Source organism: Talpa occidentalis, unplaced genomic scaffold (assembly GCF_014898055.3).
Source record: "Talpa occidentalis isolate TD23 unplaced genomic scaffold, MPIMG_talOcc4v2.1, whole genome shotgun sequence".
Lineage (NCBI taxonomy): Eukaryota > Metazoa > Chordata > Mammalia > Eulipotyphla > Talpidae > Talpa > Talpa occidentalis.
In genome coordinates this window covers 7,735,521-7,752,473 of record NW_026555331.1, presented here as the reverse complement: position 1 = coordinate 7,752,473, position 16,953 = coordinate 7,735,521, and the positions used below count along the sequence as shown (strand labels likewise).

The following is a 16,953-nucleotide window of genomic DNA, read 5'->3' as shown; positions in this document are numbered from 1 at the left end:
AGAGTCTAGTTTCTAAATCAAGAACCCAAAGTGACCCGTCCCCTCGTGGGTAAAAGTCCATCCAAATGGGACTGGCCCAGAGCAAGGCCCCAAAGCCTGCCCCAAGTCTAAAGCATCTTCCAGTGGGGACCCACAGAAAAGGGTCACAAACAACCAGACAAGCCCGGAAGGAAAAGAGCAAAATCAACATCAAGGTAAAAGCTGCCATGGTCACCTCCCCTCGGGTCTCACCCACATCTGTGTCACCCAGTCCACGACCAAAAGACAAGCGCAGTTTCTTCACGTGTCTCTAGGCTCCATCCTGCTTCCTTCCTCAGTTTCTTCTGCTACTTCTCTTCTCTTCCTGCTCAGCTCCACCCTCCCTTGGGTGGGGCAGGGAACCTCCCCCTTTCCTGGGGACCACCCTGTTACATTATCACCACAACGACATGAGTTCAATCCCTGATCAGGGAGCTGACCCACAGGGTGCAGCAGACCTCTCCTGTCTTGCCCGCTGCTCCCCTCAGCAGTGGATTTCAGTCAGTCGGCCTGTTCTGTTCCCCGCTCTGTCTCCCTGACCCTGACCCTGGCCCCAGCAGTAACTCCAAGCATCGGGATTACCCTCCCTGGTTTCCTGAACACTCAGAGAGGTCAGTGGCATGTTCGGGTCACCCAGAGAGCCTGGACCAGCTCCAGCTTCCCGACTCTACAGGCTCGGGGTCCTCTCACTTCTGGACACACATGGTGGACTCCGCCTGTGCCCTCCACGCCCCTGTACCTCGGCCCTGCTGCTCCTGAGGCCCAAGCGCTGCTCCCGGCTCGCCTCTGCCATGGTTAAGCACCGGCCTGCTCTGCAGCCCCAGCTCTGGGGCCCCGTCCTGGAAGCTTCCAATGGGCTCCGGACAGTTTTTGGTTTCCCTGAGCTCCTGCCCTCTTCACACAGGCCTGCGCTGTCTGCTCTCAGCAGCCATAATTACCTGTTTACGGCTCTGGCCTGTTCCGGTGGAGGGGAGCTGGGGCCAAAGGCTTGACTTGAGAAGTGGGTCTGTTATCTCAAGACCATTATCACTCTGCCCTGGATGATAGTTATCTAGATTCCCCACTCATGGCCCTGCCCAGACTGTCTGCCAGAAATGTTTTTAAAGCAATTTCGCTGTTTGTTAGCCAGGCTTTCCAGCAATTGCCAGGTGGAGGCTCCAGGCAGCTTTAAAATCACTGGCCTGGCTGGGGGAACACAGGTGGGGGGGAGGGGCAGGAACCGCAGTGCCTCTGCAAAGGGTGGGGAGGGGGGAGAAATGGAGGGGGGACAGGAGGAGGAGGAGGGAGGGCAGGACAGGGAGACAGGGAATAGTAGAGAGAAAAAGAGGAAGAGAGGGAGGGAGAGAGAGAGAGAGAACTAGCCGAGAGCTCGAGAGCTCGTGCCCTGGAGTGAGATCACTAGCCAGGTCTTAGTGAGGTCACTAAGCAGGTCCCGCACCCTGGGCAGCCCCTTTCTCCAGCCCAGCCCTGGGTCCAGCAGGCAGGTGGCCGCCACAGGACTGCCACCTGCCAGCTCCTGGCCCCCTCGCTCTGCTCTCTCCTGCTGATAGCTGAAATTGGCGCTGTGAAGTTTGGGGTTCGCTTTTCAGACCTCCACACTGTGAGATAACACTTTAGTGTCTTTGGAGTTAATTTTCTGGCCCGCTGGAGGTAGCAGGGTTCTTGGGGTCATCTGCTGGGCTGGTGGGGAGGAAGCAGAGAGCCCCGAGGTTCAGAGGAGAGAGTTAAAAATCAGTGGAGGTGTTGTAGAGCAACCCAGATACAAAACGGGGTGCCTGACTGTGGGTCCTCACCCGCGCGCTTAAAAGGACTTATCCATGCTCTACTGCAGGCACACGTGAAAGGTTAATAAAAGGTTTATTGACAAGGGAAGGGAAATGAGGAAATGTACAGCTCAGGGAGAAAAGTGGGAGACAAAGTTTTAAATGAGTCCTGCCCAATCCGCCGATCAGGAATCCCAAAATGGCGCTCTGAGAGCTGGCCGCCAGCCAGGAGCGGTGAGGCCAGGAGGCGAGCGATCGCGAGCCAGAGAGAGCCCAAGGCCCACGTGTCTGGTTTTTACATCCAACCTGGCTGCCCAACTCCACCCTCAGGTCCCAGCCACCCTCCCTTGGTGGTGACGGGATGTGTCTTTCCCAATGTCTTGATGGCTTTAGTCTGGAGTGGGGGTGGAGTCCACAAAGCCTGTATGGGATTAGCTCAGGACATCACTTCCCCCTAACAGAGGGATTCCTCAAAATCCAAGTCTGCAGGCCAGACACCCAGAGGACAAGGTGACCTTGACTGACAGCCACGGGCATCCTGCCAAGCTGGGTCCCTTCGAGGCCGGGGAGCCTGGCCCTCACCGGCATCACCTCATTTCATCCCCAAGGTACCCCTGGCTGTAGGGAGAAGGTCAGACTTGCTCATTGGCAGAAAAGCCACCCAGGGAGCAGGGTAAGCCGGACCCCAGGGGAAGCCAGGCTCGCTGCCCAGAGAGAACTAGGGCTCCTCTCTCAAGGCTCCCCCACAGCCACCCACCTTCGCAGAGCCTCTCCTTCCCGCCTCAGGGGGGCCCTCAGCACCTTGCCCATGGCTGGGGCCCTCAGGGAGCTGGTGTTATTTCTGCCCACTCTGCAGAAGTGGGCGCTGCCGCTCTGCTCGCAGAGTACAGAGCCTGGCTGGGGGGGGTCCCTGCGCTTTGGGATGTAATGAAGGTCTGTCCCCATGTGGATCTGGGGCAGGGGCCGGGCTCCTGAACCCCAAGAAGGCCCACAGCTAGTGCCCAGATACCTGGGACATCCCCCGCCTTGGGGCTGCTGGGACGGGCATGGAGCTGGCCCTGAAACCAAGCTCTTTGCTCTTCCTGCCCCTCCCCCCAGGGACGTGCAGTGCCTCACACCCCTCCCAGGGATTCTCAAGGCTGAGAGGTGACTCAGCACCCTGTGAGCTGAGCCTCTAGCCAGGTGGTGGGCCAGGGCGGGGGTGAGAGCACAGGGAGGGCGGAGCGACAGCCCCCCCCTCTCCAAAGAACGTGCTGGCTGACACCTGCACCTGCAGCCAGCCCTCCTGCTGCTGCCTTCCATTTCGGGCAGGCACCTCACTCACGCACCTGTCCTGTCCGGCTTACCTCTGGGATATGAACGAGGGGCTAGTGATTTGCTCTGGGGTGGAACTTCACTGGGTGTGTTCAGCGTTCTGGAGTCCAGATAGGAGACTGCCAAAGAGTCAGGTGAAGGATGCCCAGCGCAGCTAAATGCTACGGAGAGAAAAGACAGTAGTGATGGGGCTTGGCTGCAAAGCCAGCTGGTCAGATGCCACCAGGCAAAGGCAGGAGAGGAGTAAAACCAGGATCTCTGTCACAGCCATCCTGGCTGGAGGCAAAGGCACACCTCCCGGGCAGGACCTGGGGGAGGGAGCCCATGCAGGGAGAGGGCCCCCGCGGTCCAGAAGGCCCCCCTCCCTGGGGCCTGGGACCTCCCTAGGACAACTGCAGAGAGATGCTGGCAGCAGGGTCTCGGGGTGGGGTTTATACCAGACGAATCAGGGTTCGCCCTGACCCTGGCCCTCGTGGCCTCAGGCCCCTGAGCCCTGGTTTTACTCCTCAAAATGGCAGCTGCAGCGCAGGACCCTAAACACACGCTACTGCAGCGTTCCCACAGGGCACGGGGACAGTGTCTGGGCTCCACGTTTGTCACCAGGTCAGAGCTCCAGAAACTCCGAGAAAAGGGCGGAGACCCCGAGAGGACGGCGGAGTCCGATGAGGTTGTTCTCAAGAGGCAGATGTAGGATTAACTTTGAAGAATGCTTATAAATAGCTTCATCTGGTAGCAATAAAAAAAAAATTACTAACTTCAAGGAACTCTCTTATTTATAATTGTAAACCACCCCCACTCCTCCTGCCAGTTCTTGCCGCTTAGTTTCTTGGTCACACTGCTCTTCCAGAGTCAGTTGTTTTACACACCCATTTTCTTCTTGCTTAAAGCTCATCTCCCCCAACCGGAGTGTGAGTTCCGTGAGGAGCAGCTTTTTGGGACTGTCTTGTTCCTTGAACCCGCAGTGCCCAGAACTGCACATAGCAGGTGCTCAGCAAACAGCCATCCAGGGAAGGAATGAAAGAGGGGTCACAGCCCTACGACCCTATGATGCTGCCCCAAGGCAGCTGAGGGGGCTGGAGCCGGCACGTCCCCTGGGAGGCTCACCTGCCCCACCTGCGTGCACCCCGCTGCCACCCCATGCATGTGCTGCTTGCTTCAAGAAGGTTTTACCAGACACTTGGTTTGATTTTATTATCCTTTAAGTCATAAACTCTGAGTTGCCATCGATTTACAATTTTATGTAAATTTAGGGGGTGCTATAGGCACTTGATGGTACAGTCGGTTCACCTCGAGGGCGAAACGTGTCCACGATCCTCAGCACCACTTAAGGGCTGTATGTCCTGAGTGTAGGGAGGCTGTCGTCCATCAGTGTGACATCGGATGGGTGACATCAGGTGGGTGCCACAGGGTGCTTGCAGACAGCCTGGTATGGGCAGCCCAGTCAGCAAGCCCTACCCTACATGATTTCAAACTGGTCTGGGTAGGACAGAGGGAAGGCAGCATGGTGCTCCTGAGCTCGGCCTCCAGGGGGCCATCAGTGAGGTCTTCTCTGAGAACTATGTCTGGGGATGCACCAGAAATGCACAGTGGGCAGGGCAACCACCTGGCCAGCCTAACATCTGCCCTGGAGGGGCAGTCAATGCACCACTGGCTGCACAGCCATGAAGCCAGTGGGTCTGGGTGTGAGGACTAGGATTGCCACGTGTTGGCTGCGACTCTTTGGGGAAGTGACTGAACCTCTTTGAGTCTTAATCTTCCCATCGGTCAAAAGGACAGAATCATAGCACTCACCTCTTGGGGCTTCCTAAGGGTGAGCAGGGATAATACGACAATGCTGGTCAGGCACCCTGGGCCCAGGCTGAGTGTTCACTCACAGCTGGCACATGGGCACCATCACAGACAGGAGCCTCGCCCTCACCACGTGCCACCCACCACTGTGAGCCCCTCTCTGTTCTAACTCTCAGCATTTCAGCCCAAGTAGGGAAATTGTTCTGGAGCCAGGACGGTGGGGCCTGGGGCTTATTTTAGAAAAAGACACCACCCTTCCTGGTCACGGGCAGGTGGAGGGCTTGGGCTGGGAGACCCAGATGGAGTCACAGGAGTCTCTGAGCCTCAGTGTCCCCCATTTGTAAGCCAAGACAGGACAGCCCTGATGGCGAGGCCCTCCTAGTCCTAACACACCTAAGCCGCTCCCCAGAAATGTCAGATATAATCATCTTCCCCAGGACGACTGCAAATCCAACCCAAGGTCTGTTGTCCAAGACCTGACTGCTCAGGGTCATTTTTACATGCTCAAGTGGTAGAAAAAAATTCAAAAGAACAGTGTTTTCAGGGCAGGGGAAAATCATGAAAAATTTGAATTTTAGTGTGTACACATAAAGTTTTATTAAGCGCAGCTATGCTCAGTCACATATATATATGGCAGCTTGGAGCTGAGGGGCAGTGTTGCATTGTTGCCATGGAGACCGCCACGTCTGAGATGTTTACTGTCCAACTCTGTACAGAAAATATGTGCTGCTGCCCACTGGTCCAGCGTTGCCTTGAGATTACTCACCGCCTTTGGAGTACTTTGCGATTTTCATTCTCTCTCCAAAGGTCACTGCCTCCAAAGATCATGACTATTTCAAAAATAAAACAGAAAGTGTTAGGAACTCTTTTGCTCCTCCCAGCTGCAGGGGCAGAGATCTGTGGAGCAACAGCCCCCACCCAGGTCCTGCAGGGTCTGCTCAGGGCAAGCGCCAGCGGGTGTGGGGCCAGCTGGCCGCGTGCTCACCTGCGGAGGTGTAGTTTAAAGGATGCATCCCTAAAAGACCCGAAAAAGTATCGAAGAAGCTAAACCTGTCGAGTGCAGTGTGGCTGAGCACATGGGCTGGGGGGAGACAGACCCGGTTCCAACCTCTTCGCCCTACTTCTTTGATCCGGGACAAGTCACCTAACCTTAGGCTGGGTGAGTGTCCCTAGCTGGGGTAACGCAGCGTCGCCCGGGTTAGTCTGTTAGGGCCGACACAAAACACTGCAGACTTGGGCTTAAAAGACAGGAGTTTATTCTCTCCTGACTCTGGAGGCTGCAAGTCCAAGCTCAAGGTGTTGGCGGGTGGGCCTCTTGTGGATGTCCATCCTGTCCCTGTGTCCTCACCTGGCCCACCCTCTGTGTTCACTCCACCCTCGCCTCCTCTTCTAAGGACCTCATTTTAATGTAATCACCTCTTTGAAGACTCAGCCTCTGGATACAGTCACGCGCTGAGGTCCAGGCGAGGTTCAGGACTTCAACACAGGAATCTGGGGGGACAAGGTTAGCCCATAACTCTGGCTCATAGGATGCTGGGAAGACTCACTGAAATCAGGAACGTCCAGGGTAGTCTCTGAAATATGAGTACTTAGTAAACCTCAGTGCTTGTTTTCTTAGTGATAACGATGGCCATAGCCACTGGGGCGGGCTCGGCAATGCGTGAGCAAGAGCACTGGGGTGGGGTGTCCCTAGTGGCTTCTGAGCAAGGCCACTGGGAAAGGCCACTGTGTGGCTTGTCCGTACACAGCTCCAGGGGTGCGTCCCCATTGTTTTGTGTCGATTAGGACATTTTTTCTGGCTTGAATCAGCGGAAAAGCACAGGTCAAGCCTTTGTGAAGGGCCTGGGCAGCCTGGGGTGAAGTTGCTCCCCTGCTTGACAGTCGTTGCTCAGAGAACATGGGTGAGCTGCATGAGGGAAGGGGCGCCTTCTGTTTCTCTCACTGGTGTTTTCTGACCCAGCGTGGCTCCTGGCACTTAGTAGGTGCTCAGTAAATATTTGTTGACTGAAATAAATTAACTGGTTATAACAACCATTCTTTCCTTCTATTAAACCAGACTTCATACCGTAGGGACACAAAGATGGAGGCACAGAGTATGTTACTTGAAGACCCACTGTGTGCGGGCCACCCTCCTCTTTCATTGTCCTCTCTCCTTTTCCCTCCATGAGTTCTTACACTATCACATGGTAGATTGTTCTGGAAAGAGAATGAAGTCTCAGTCGGATCCAGCCACTTCATTCTCTGAGCTTTAGCTTCTTCTCAGTTGGGAGTAGTAGGTGAAAAGCTTCGCAGAGTGCCTCACATAGTAGGTATTCTAAAAATATTGAATCGATAGAGTTTTACCATCTCTTCCCACCCCAAGATGGTAGGAATCATTCTCTCTGATCCAGCCCTCAGCTCCACTGTCTGCCCCTGGGGCTTCAACGGTGAAGGGAGAACAGGAGACCAAGGGCAGCGTGTGGGAAGGGAGGTGAACAGGAGACCCCAGCCAGGCCACATGTGCAGGCCCCGGCTTCTCCAGCCGAACAGGGCCTTTGGGGCCAGGGAATGGCCTTCTTCCTCTCTGATTCCAGGATGTGTCCCAGGCCCACATGTAGCCAGGGTCACAGGTGGCTTGGGGAAGTCAAGCCCCAGGGTAAATGCAAGAACCACCTAGAGCTCCAGGCCTGGAAAAAGCCTGGGCACCCAGGACCAGGGCTGAATGGGCCCTTTCTCCTTCTGTAACAGACACTGTCTTTGTTTGTAGGTTTGTTTGTGCGCTTGTTTCCCCAGGCGGTTTCTGGTCTCCTCCTCCTCCAGGGCTCAGCCTCGCGCAGGTGCCTCCATGAGCCCCGATTTCCAAAGCATTGATGGCCTCTTCCAGGCAGGAGATGGAGGGGGATGGGGGGTGGAACAACTGGAAAGGGAGGGCTATACCCTTCCCAAGTCTAGTTGGGATGACAAACTAGCTTAGCAATGAGGACTGGCCTTGAGGGGGCCTTACCAAGGCGGGGACATGCTGGGCCTGAGCACAAATTCTCAAATAGTGAACCGCACTCGAAAAACCATGTCATCCCCGACCTCGACCTGTCAAGACCCAGTTTTACTCGCCAGAAGGAGCAGCTGGAGACAGAGCTCAATGCCTTCCAGCTGCAGTGACTGAACTTGAATGCAGACAGTCCAGTCTCTGGCAAGAACACGCGCTCATGTCTGCTCTGCCCAGGTCAGCGCCAATCTCTCTATCGCTACCCCTCTGTGGGCAGGATGCAGCCTCCCAAGCTCTCTGGCCTAGCTTCCTCCTCTCTTAACTGGGATGGCAGCACCCTGGCCGCCTCAGCCTATGTGGTCAGGAGGGGGTGAGTTCCTTCCCAGGAAGCCCTTAGCTGCTGCTCAGCTGCAGATTCCAGCTGTTCATGCTTCCTCATCCTCAGGCCATTTCAGGGACTTGCTGCTGTTATGCCCATTTACAGATTGGGCTGCTAAGTGCAGAGCAGTGGGTGACTGGCCCAAGGCACCATGCTACAAGCGGTGAGAGCTGGCATTGGGACGAGCTGCTTCTTGCCAGTGCACCATGCCAGAGTCCAGCCTGGGGAAGGTGCACCCAGAGGTGGCGTGGAGGCCAGTCCCGGACACCCAGAGCAGCAGAGGATCAGGAGAACAGAGGAAGGCCAGTGTGGTTGCACTTTGAAGGAAGAGATGATGTGCCTGGTGGGCTTGTAGGCTCTGAACCAGTCAGGGTAGCCCCAATGTCAGCCCCTGTTCCCTCCTTTTTGGGTTTCCCTTGCCAAAACCCATGCACCAAGCACCCTAAGTAACTGGGATGGCAAAAATCATTCTGTAGGTGGGTGTGGGAGGGGGCAAGCTGGTCCAGGCTGCAGGCACCAGAAACCCCTACGTTTCCCCTACATTCCTCATGTTTTGACACAGGCCAGGCTCGTGGCCTCCTCTCAGCTTCCTCCCAGCCCCCCAGCCCTCTCCCTCCCACACAACAGAGTTAGGGGCTCCCACCCACTCCCATCCACCTGGAGGCAAATCAGAGGCCTCCAGATGAAGCAGACCCACCCCAGCACTGACTATGCCTAAGGACCCCCCTAGACTCAGAGAAGCAGCGCACACGCCATGTCTTTTTCACACAGGGAGGGTCTCTCCAGGGGGTTCCACAAATGCAGCACACACCCCCTCTGGGATGCGGGAGGGGGCTGAGGAGGTGGAGAACATACGTGACCAGGACCAGCAAGGTCAGCATAAACCCTCCACGGGTAGTCCTTGGGCCTCCACTTGCTGGCGTGAGGCTGGGAGGGTCTCAGATGAGTCTCTGGACCTGGCTATGCCTCCATGTCCTCCTGCGTGAAAGGAGGGAACTGGGATTGCAAACTCCCTTTGCATTGCTCCCCAGTACTCAGTGCCCCGACTGGCTCATCCCAGAGCTGGCACTGTGCTACCCCCTTGCCATTCCCAGAGCCTGGGCCCGAGGGCACTGACCTCAGAGCCGGCATTTGCTGACCCTGTGAGTACTCAAGGCAGATTTTCTTATTTCACTCTCAGGCCCAGCTTTTATCTCCACTTTCCCCAGGAGAAAGCGGAGGCTGGGAGGGGAAGTCGGCTGCCCTGGGCACTGGGTTAGGGAGGGAGGGAGGAAGCCACAACTCACAGCCAGGCTGAGTGACTCAGGAACCTGCTGGCTCGACCCCAAGCCCACCAGGACCCTGTGTGCTCAGTGCTCCCAGAACTTACCAGAATGCTCGGCTGGACTGCCAGTAGAACGAAACATGTGAAGAAGCTGTCATGGGCGGTATACAGTAAGAGGTCAATAAATCAGAGTTCCTGGAGATGAAGCCAACCACCCAGGATGTCCAATAACTGCATCAAGTTCAAGTGTCCTGAGCAAGGCGTGGAGAGACCATGAATCAGCCCGATAACATCTTTCCCTCTGAGAAAATGGTGGAAAAGCTTGTTTTTCTCACTAACAGATGTTTTGTGTGAGCTGAAGGAAGCGCCAGGGTTCAGGGGGTGGTGCAGGTTGGCAACATCCCTCACTGATTTCAAATGGTTTGTTTTCCATTTCCAAAGAACCGTTGGTTCATTGGATTTCTGTTTTGTGGATTCCACTGGGGGTGGGGGGGCCAAGCACGAGGAGCCCTGTAGGGTAACCCGAGTGGTCACTGTGCCCCTCAATCCCTGCGCACAGAAGCACAGGACTGCTGCTGGAAGGACGGGGCGGCAAGGGCTTCTGGAACACCAGCAGACACCGGCCTGGGGTTATCGGTCGTATTCTCAGCACTTTGCATGAAAGTAAGCAAAGGTGGGGCATCTCACAGCTAGTGGCTCTTCACCCAGGTGCTGGCATTGCACGACATGGCTCCATCTCAGGGTCGACAATGGGGCTTTTTAGCAAAGCGGAGATCGGGGGAAGAAATGAGACCTAAGGCCACAAATGGCATCTGTCCCACGCCACATAGTGTCCACCAATCCAAACCAAAAGTTGCTCACGCAAGATAGTGTTGTCCCTCCGATGGAAGCCTGGCACTGGTGGCACACGGGTAAGCGGTGGACCAGGACCCAGCTAACCTGTGGCACCTGTGGTGGTGACAGGTGCTACTGAGGTCACACTGCCGCAATGTGTCTCCTGAGGCCGAAATCAAGTCTCCTGAAGCTGAAGTCACAGCTCCTCCTGAAACCTCTTCCAAGCTGAGTCAAACCTTCCCAACTGACTCAAGCGTTCCCAGGCAGCCTCTCTCCAACCAGCTGAAGACTTGACAAACTGAGTCAAGCCTCCCCTCTCAAGCTGGCAGCTCCTCTCCCAGGCAGCTCCTCTCCCAGGCAGCCTCTCCCCAGCAGCCCTTCTCCTCTATCAAGACAAGGGTCTTCTGAAGCTTCAGCTTATATCTGCTCCAAGGCACCCGCCTTTCAATCCTGATTGGTCCATTTTCCAAACCAGCTGTTTCCAAGTCTTCATTGGTGCCGGTGCAGCCTGACCTAACTGGTGTCAGCGGGACCTCAGACCTTGTCACTTTCCAAACCAGCTCAGGATTCGATACCAAAGCCCTGGTCTTGCAGCCAACCTGCTCCGCACTGTGGAGTAGCTGGGCACTTGCGCTCAGCTGCATCTGAATGGCACTGACCCTCCTGTCCCCAAGACTGCCAAGGTTTATTCTCTCCTGTTTCCTAAAACCACAGAAATGTCTGCGCCAGGCTGCTGTTGTGCAGCCCAGGCTGATACTGCCCAGTTAGGGGCCCTGCCACCCTCAGAGCCCCAGGAGGGCTACTGTTACAAATCCACTCATGGGCGAGATGATCACGACCACCATTCCCCTTATAGATGAGACACTATAGCACAGAGAGGTCAGATCTCTTGTTGAAGGTCACACAGCTGGTAGGTGGGGGAGCTGGGGTGTGAACCCCAGCTTCTGCAGCTCAGTGAGTTCGCCAGTCATCTGTTCTTAGTCTGTTGCCTCTTGTGCCATGAGCCAGCCCTTCACCCACAGTTCTGTGCTCCAGGGTGTAGTCTTCCATGTGCTGAGAGAGCAATCTTTGTTCAATATTTTTTTTTCTGATTGTTCACAATTTTGTATTGACCCAGAGAAGAATATGATAAGGTGCCCCAACCTTGAAAGGACTAAGTCTACATTTACAGTTGGTGAAATCGAGCTGAAGACCTCGAGCAATTTGCCTGAGTGCTCACAGCTGGGGGCGAATGAAATGGATTCCATCTAGGTCACCTCTCCCGTACACCCCCAAGCATGCAGAGAAGGTGCTTGGTGGAATTGCCAGGGGGTGCTGATATTCTCAGGGCCTCCAGGGAGGTGCCCGGATTTGTTCTCTGGGCTTCCACAGGCAGGGCTAGCTCCTCATTGGAATGTGCAGGGGAGGTGACTGGTAGTCAACCTAGTAAAGAGTCTCCGTTGAGGGTGTCCGTGATTCTCGGAGGAAAGCTTGCATTTCAGGGACACAACGGTGTCTCCAGAATAGGGAGGCTGAGAATGGTGCCCCAAGTTGGCACAAGGTGGACAAACATGGCACCCCCTTTCATGTTTGTTTCAGAACTGTCTAGAATTGAAAGTGCTTCAAGGAAAATACCCAAGGCGCTCATGCTTTCCCACACAGCAGGCAGCAGACAGCCACTCAGCTGGGAAAATATTATTCTGTACGTTCCCCTCCATGATCCCCTCATAAATTCGCATCGATGAAAATCCAGGAGGAGCCAGTGTTTATAGAAGGCTCTGATCTTGCCCTTCTTGTTCTTATAAAGGAGACTGAAGTTAGCAAGGAGGAAAAAAAGAAAACATTCTTTATTTTTCACCTTCTTGTCTTTGTCTGAATGTTTGCATGAATACAAAGAAAAGGAACAAAAAGAAAAGAAAAGCAAGGCTCACACTGCTGCAAAATGAAGACATCCTGGAGGAAAAGCAGGTTGGTTCCTCAAGCCTGCCCGCTGGTGCCATCCCGCAGAAATCAGGACGTGGAAGCCAAGACGCCTTCCTGGGAAAGGCCTCATGGTCCGGCCGGGGAATGTGGCCTCTTTCCAATCTGGGTTCTACATGAATTATACATGAGTTTTTTTTTTTTTTTTTTTTTTTTTTTGCTTCCTCCCCCATCTTTCCTGAAAATGGCAGAGATTGCAAAGCAGAATTTATCATCACACACACAGGCCCTGCCCTCACTGCTCTTTGGCAACGGTGAGGCTTTTGGAAACCTGGGTCTCCCCGCTTCATCTTGGACTCTTCTTGCAAACGGGAAGAAGTGGTCACCCTCCCCAGCCCCACCAGCCCAGGATTGCTGGGAGAACGAGCTGAGATGACATGGAAGACACACTGCAAGCTTGACTCCTGCCTATGTGCTAAGAAAAATTAGGTCCTTTCCTCTCTTAAAAAAACTCTCCTAACTGGATTTTTAAACCGTAAAGCAATTCATTCTCATTGTATTCCGCCAGACACACACACATCTATTTCATAAAACAGTAACAACCTTCTCGTGGAGTGGACCATTGCTTGTCTAGCCAGTAGCCAGCCTCCATTCCTCTCTTAGCATTAAAGACCTTGCGTTATCGGTGCCACCAGATATAATACACGTGATGCAATACAGTATCTTACTGTAACCAGATAAAAACTACATTTCCCAGCCTCCTTTGCAGTTAGGTATACACGGGACTTCTGGGATAGCTCTGGAAGAGAGCCAGCCAGGCGGCCAGCTCAGACCACAGGTGGCCTCCAGGCTAGAAGACATTAGTCAAGGGCGGTGAAGCAGAAAGACAGAGCCTGGCCTGGAGACCGTCTAGCTCCACCACATTAGTTCTGAACCATCTATTCAATATTTCTGAACTTCCTTTTATGAGAAAACTAAATCTCTTTTTTTACCTAAGCTACAGCTTTTCTGAGTTTTCCATTGTAGGGACCTGGATTTAACGGCAACTACTAGCTTCTCCTGTTCCAGCCCCACCTCCCGACATGACTGATACTGGCAACGGCACCTTTCTACAAGTTCCTTTATGTCCATGGCAAGGACATACCTACAGATTTACACCTGTGATATGTTTGTGTGTGTGCCTCTTGGTGATCGCTACCAGCATCCATCCCAATGTCACATACCTGGGCCTGAGTGCCTCTCACAGGCCTCTCACACAATCTTTAAAATATCAGGCTATTAAACAAGAGTGTGGGAAAATCCTCATTTATTCAGCAAGTCTCCTGTAGTGACGAGGGGGATTCTAACTACTTTTCAATTGCTACCACCCTTGCTGCAACAGGCACCTGGCACAAGCACCATTATCACCACACATCTAGCTTTAGCAAGCACTGCCCAGTGGGCTCGCTGACTCTTTCCTCTCCGGCCCCCCATGATTCTTCCTTCTATACAAGAGGAGAGAGAGGTTGGAAGATGATGTTGCAGGTGCAACAGAGAAAGACAGTGGTAACAACCCAAGGCCCTCATTCTGATTTATCCTGTGTTTGGTCTCAGTAAGTATTAAAGTGATACCCAAATAAACTTGATGGAAATAGTGTTCTACCGTTCTCTGCTTGGACAGAGCTGCTCGAGGGAGCTCACTACCTTCCTCTTCTTTGGAGGTGTGGGATGTTCTTACATTCTGTGGCGATAGGACCGAAGAGAGAATGACCATTGGCAGGGTTTGGGAAGGGGCTGACTTAGACAATGTGGTTACAGAAAGGCTCCTCTGGGAAGGCAGCTTCGAAGCCAAGACTTGGGGAAAGGGCAGGGAAGTGAGGCGCCCCAGGCAGCGTGGGAGTGAAAGCTAAGGACTCCAGCAGGGAGGGACAAGCCTGAGAGGAGCAAAGGCTGGGCTCCTGGAGGAAGGAGGCCAGCGAGGCAGGAGGAACCCTGAAGAGAATGAAGGAGGGGGAGACCTCTTGGGAGCACCTGGGACACCCCAGTCCTGGGGTGGGACTTATTTCACACCCATCTGTGAAAGGAGGTTCTGTCACGGCCCTGTTCTCTGATCTCTAGGCATAAACGCTTGGAGACCCTGGAGTTCAGGCCTTGAAAAAGGGAAGTGCTACTTCCCCCACAGTATTTTTAACACAGCACAACAAACACTGCTGTCTTCCTGTGTGGCTGAGGCCTGGGCCAGGTAGGGGCTGGTCATCCTCAGCAGCAGTAGCCTGGCCCAGCCCAGTGGCCCCGAGGCCAGGACACCAGCAGTAGCTGCTCAGTCCCTGCCAGGCTGGTGGCGCAGGGAGGAAATGCAGGCCAGAGGGACACAGATGTCCTGAGAAGAAGCCCCAGGCCAGGCCAGATCTCTGGAATATGCAGTGGCCCGGGGGAGAGCCAGGTGGGGTGGTGCCCAGGGGACCCTGACCAGTGAGGCGCAGGCCTGAGCCGGGGTGTGAGACTCGCTTTACCCGCCGTCCACTCCCAGGTATCTCTGCTTCTGTGTCAGCTACTGATTGCCAGACACCACCAGGCCTTGGGTTAGGAGAGAGCGCTGTCTGTGGAGGGAGGTGGATGGCAGGAGTGGGAGCAGGGAGAGCCGAGGGGCATGGAGGGAGCAGAGCAGGCCTGTTTCACAGTCCGCTCTTCCCGGTCTACACACACATTCCCACGCCCCACACTTCACACTCGGATGCCCCCCCCCCCACAGACATGACATGGACACATCACACACCGACACCACGCACCACATGGGTTACAAGATACCACATACACACACACACACACACACCACTCCCTTCCTCCTTGATCTCAGGGGTGCAGTTGGGAAGTGGGAATCATCAGAGGCCAGCAGGGCGGGGAGCAGGGACAGAGCGGGAGTTTCTCACAGGCGCTTCCTTTATCGCCCGAGGCACATTACTCTGCTAGCAGGTCCCTGTTCATCTCCTGGCCGATGGGGGACGGGCAGCCCCAAACCATGCTGAAAGCAACAGAAACCCGTCCTCTCACAGCTCTGGAGGCGAAGCCTGCGCTGGATGAGGGCGGGCTGGCTCCTCTGGGCCCCAGGAGGGAGCAGGGTCTGGGCCACGCCGCCCTGTCTCCTGGCCTCTGCGTGGGCCAGCCCGACCTCGACCTTCCTTGGCTGGCACAGGAATCCAGGCTCTGCCTCTGCTTCACGTGGCTCTTCCTCGTGTCTGTGTTCAAATCCCCCCTCTTTCTCATGCTTGGATAGCTGACAGCAGGTTTAGGGCCCCCTGGTCCGGCACGCTCCCGTCCCCAGGGCCTCACTTACATGGGCAAAGACCCTTTTCCAAACAAGCTCCATTCACACATTCAGGCGTTTAATTTTGGGGTCCACTGCAGGGTACGTGAATTTCCCCAGACTCCGGGAGGGAGTCTTTGCTATGAACCTAGAGTCTGACTCACCTCTGACTCCACACACCCTCTGCTGTGATGTGAGAAGAACAGGGTCTCCTTCCAGCCTCTGGGGGGTGGGGGTAGGTAGGGCAGCCAGAAGGGAGGGCAGCCCTTTGTGACCTCAGCAGGGTCACAGAGTTCTCCTTTGCTTCTCCCCTGGGGTGACGGGGGCTGACTTGAGAACCCAGAGGTGTGCTTCTTTGCAGCTGCCCAAGGCCCTGGAGCAGATGAGGAAACTGAGGCCTGAAAACCATAAGCCCAGACACCAGCCACACCAAGAGGTTGGCTAGGGACTTGAATCTGGATCTTTCTATCACCTGGGAGAGGACCCCGAAGCAAGAAAAGATTTGTCTGCTTTGAGGGCTTGAAGGAAAGTCAGTGTGGCTGAGGTGACACTGGTGCTGAGGTGTCAACTGGTGGGGAAGGGCCCAGCAGGGAGCCCCCCAGGAAAAGAGGGGGCCCTGCTCTAGGCCTGGCAGCTGCCCCATGCCACATCTGTCCCTCAGAGGCAGACCCAACCCTTGTCCAGGGCCAGCGCCTGCTTCCTCAAGTTCGGCCCCGTTGTTTCTATGTTTAACAATGCCGAGGCAGAGAGAGTGGCGGGTCATCAGGGCGACCTCTACAAGGCGGGCACCACCTTCTCCAAGCGGGGTATCCTCCAGGCACCCACCGAGCCCCTTCTGTCCCCTCTCTCCAACAGACAAGGCATTGGACTCAGAGGAGGACAGCCACTTGCCCGAAGTCACACAGCCGTTAGTGGTGCACAGAGGCCAAGCCTCGAGACGCCTCCGGGGTCCCGGCTCTTTGATGAAGCCCTCTGCTGCAGAAAAGGCCTCAGCCCTGCAGTTCTCATTTTACTCAATCTGGGCCTGCCCACTGACTGTTGCTTTGTTGGTTTGGGAACAAAACAATAAAACAACGTGTTATATAGACTTGTTTTGCTCACAAGCTCAGGTCTCCAGGGGCAGGCTCGGCTGGGCCCCTTGGAGTTGTGGATTCTGTGCACGGAGTTCCTGTTTGGAGCTCCCAGCAGCCCCAGCCAGAGGAGAGGAGAGGCGTTTCTGGAATGCAATGAGGGCGTCTCCCTCCAGTCCCTGGCGACCAGTCTTTGGCTCAGGACTTGACCCCAAGGCCAGTTGTGTCTCGGAAGTTTCTGCTGCAAGGGTGGGCACAGGGGCCTGTTGTCAGGTAGAACAGACTTTGCATCTTGGGGACCCTCCCACCCTTATGTGTGACCTCAGCAGGTGGTTTAAGCTCTCTGCACTGTGTCCCTGTGTGCCCAGCTCAGGGT

General features: G+C 55.0%; 1 long non-coding RNA gene across 2 annotated transcripts; it reads right to left on the bottom strand.

Annotated features, from left to right (window-relative positions):
• Window positions 1–5,470: 5,470 nt before the first annotated feature.
• On the bottom strand, window positions 5,471–15,772 carry LOC119237535 (uncharacterized). 2 transcript variants are annotated; one of them, XR_008550518.1, is made up of 6 exons: window positions 15,672–15,772; window positions 9,597–9,792; window positions 9,083–9,205; window positions 7,059–7,197; window positions 6,300–6,374; window positions 5,471–5,713 (listed from the first exon to the last, which is right to left on the bottom strand). It is a non-coding gene; the product is annotated as an uncharacterized LOC119237535 (long non-coding RNA). The 2 variants fall into 2 exon arrangements; XR_005123369.1 differs by having other exon boundaries at window positions 9,597–9,742.
• Between the last annotated feature and the right edge of the window lie 1,181 nt (window positions 15,773–16,953).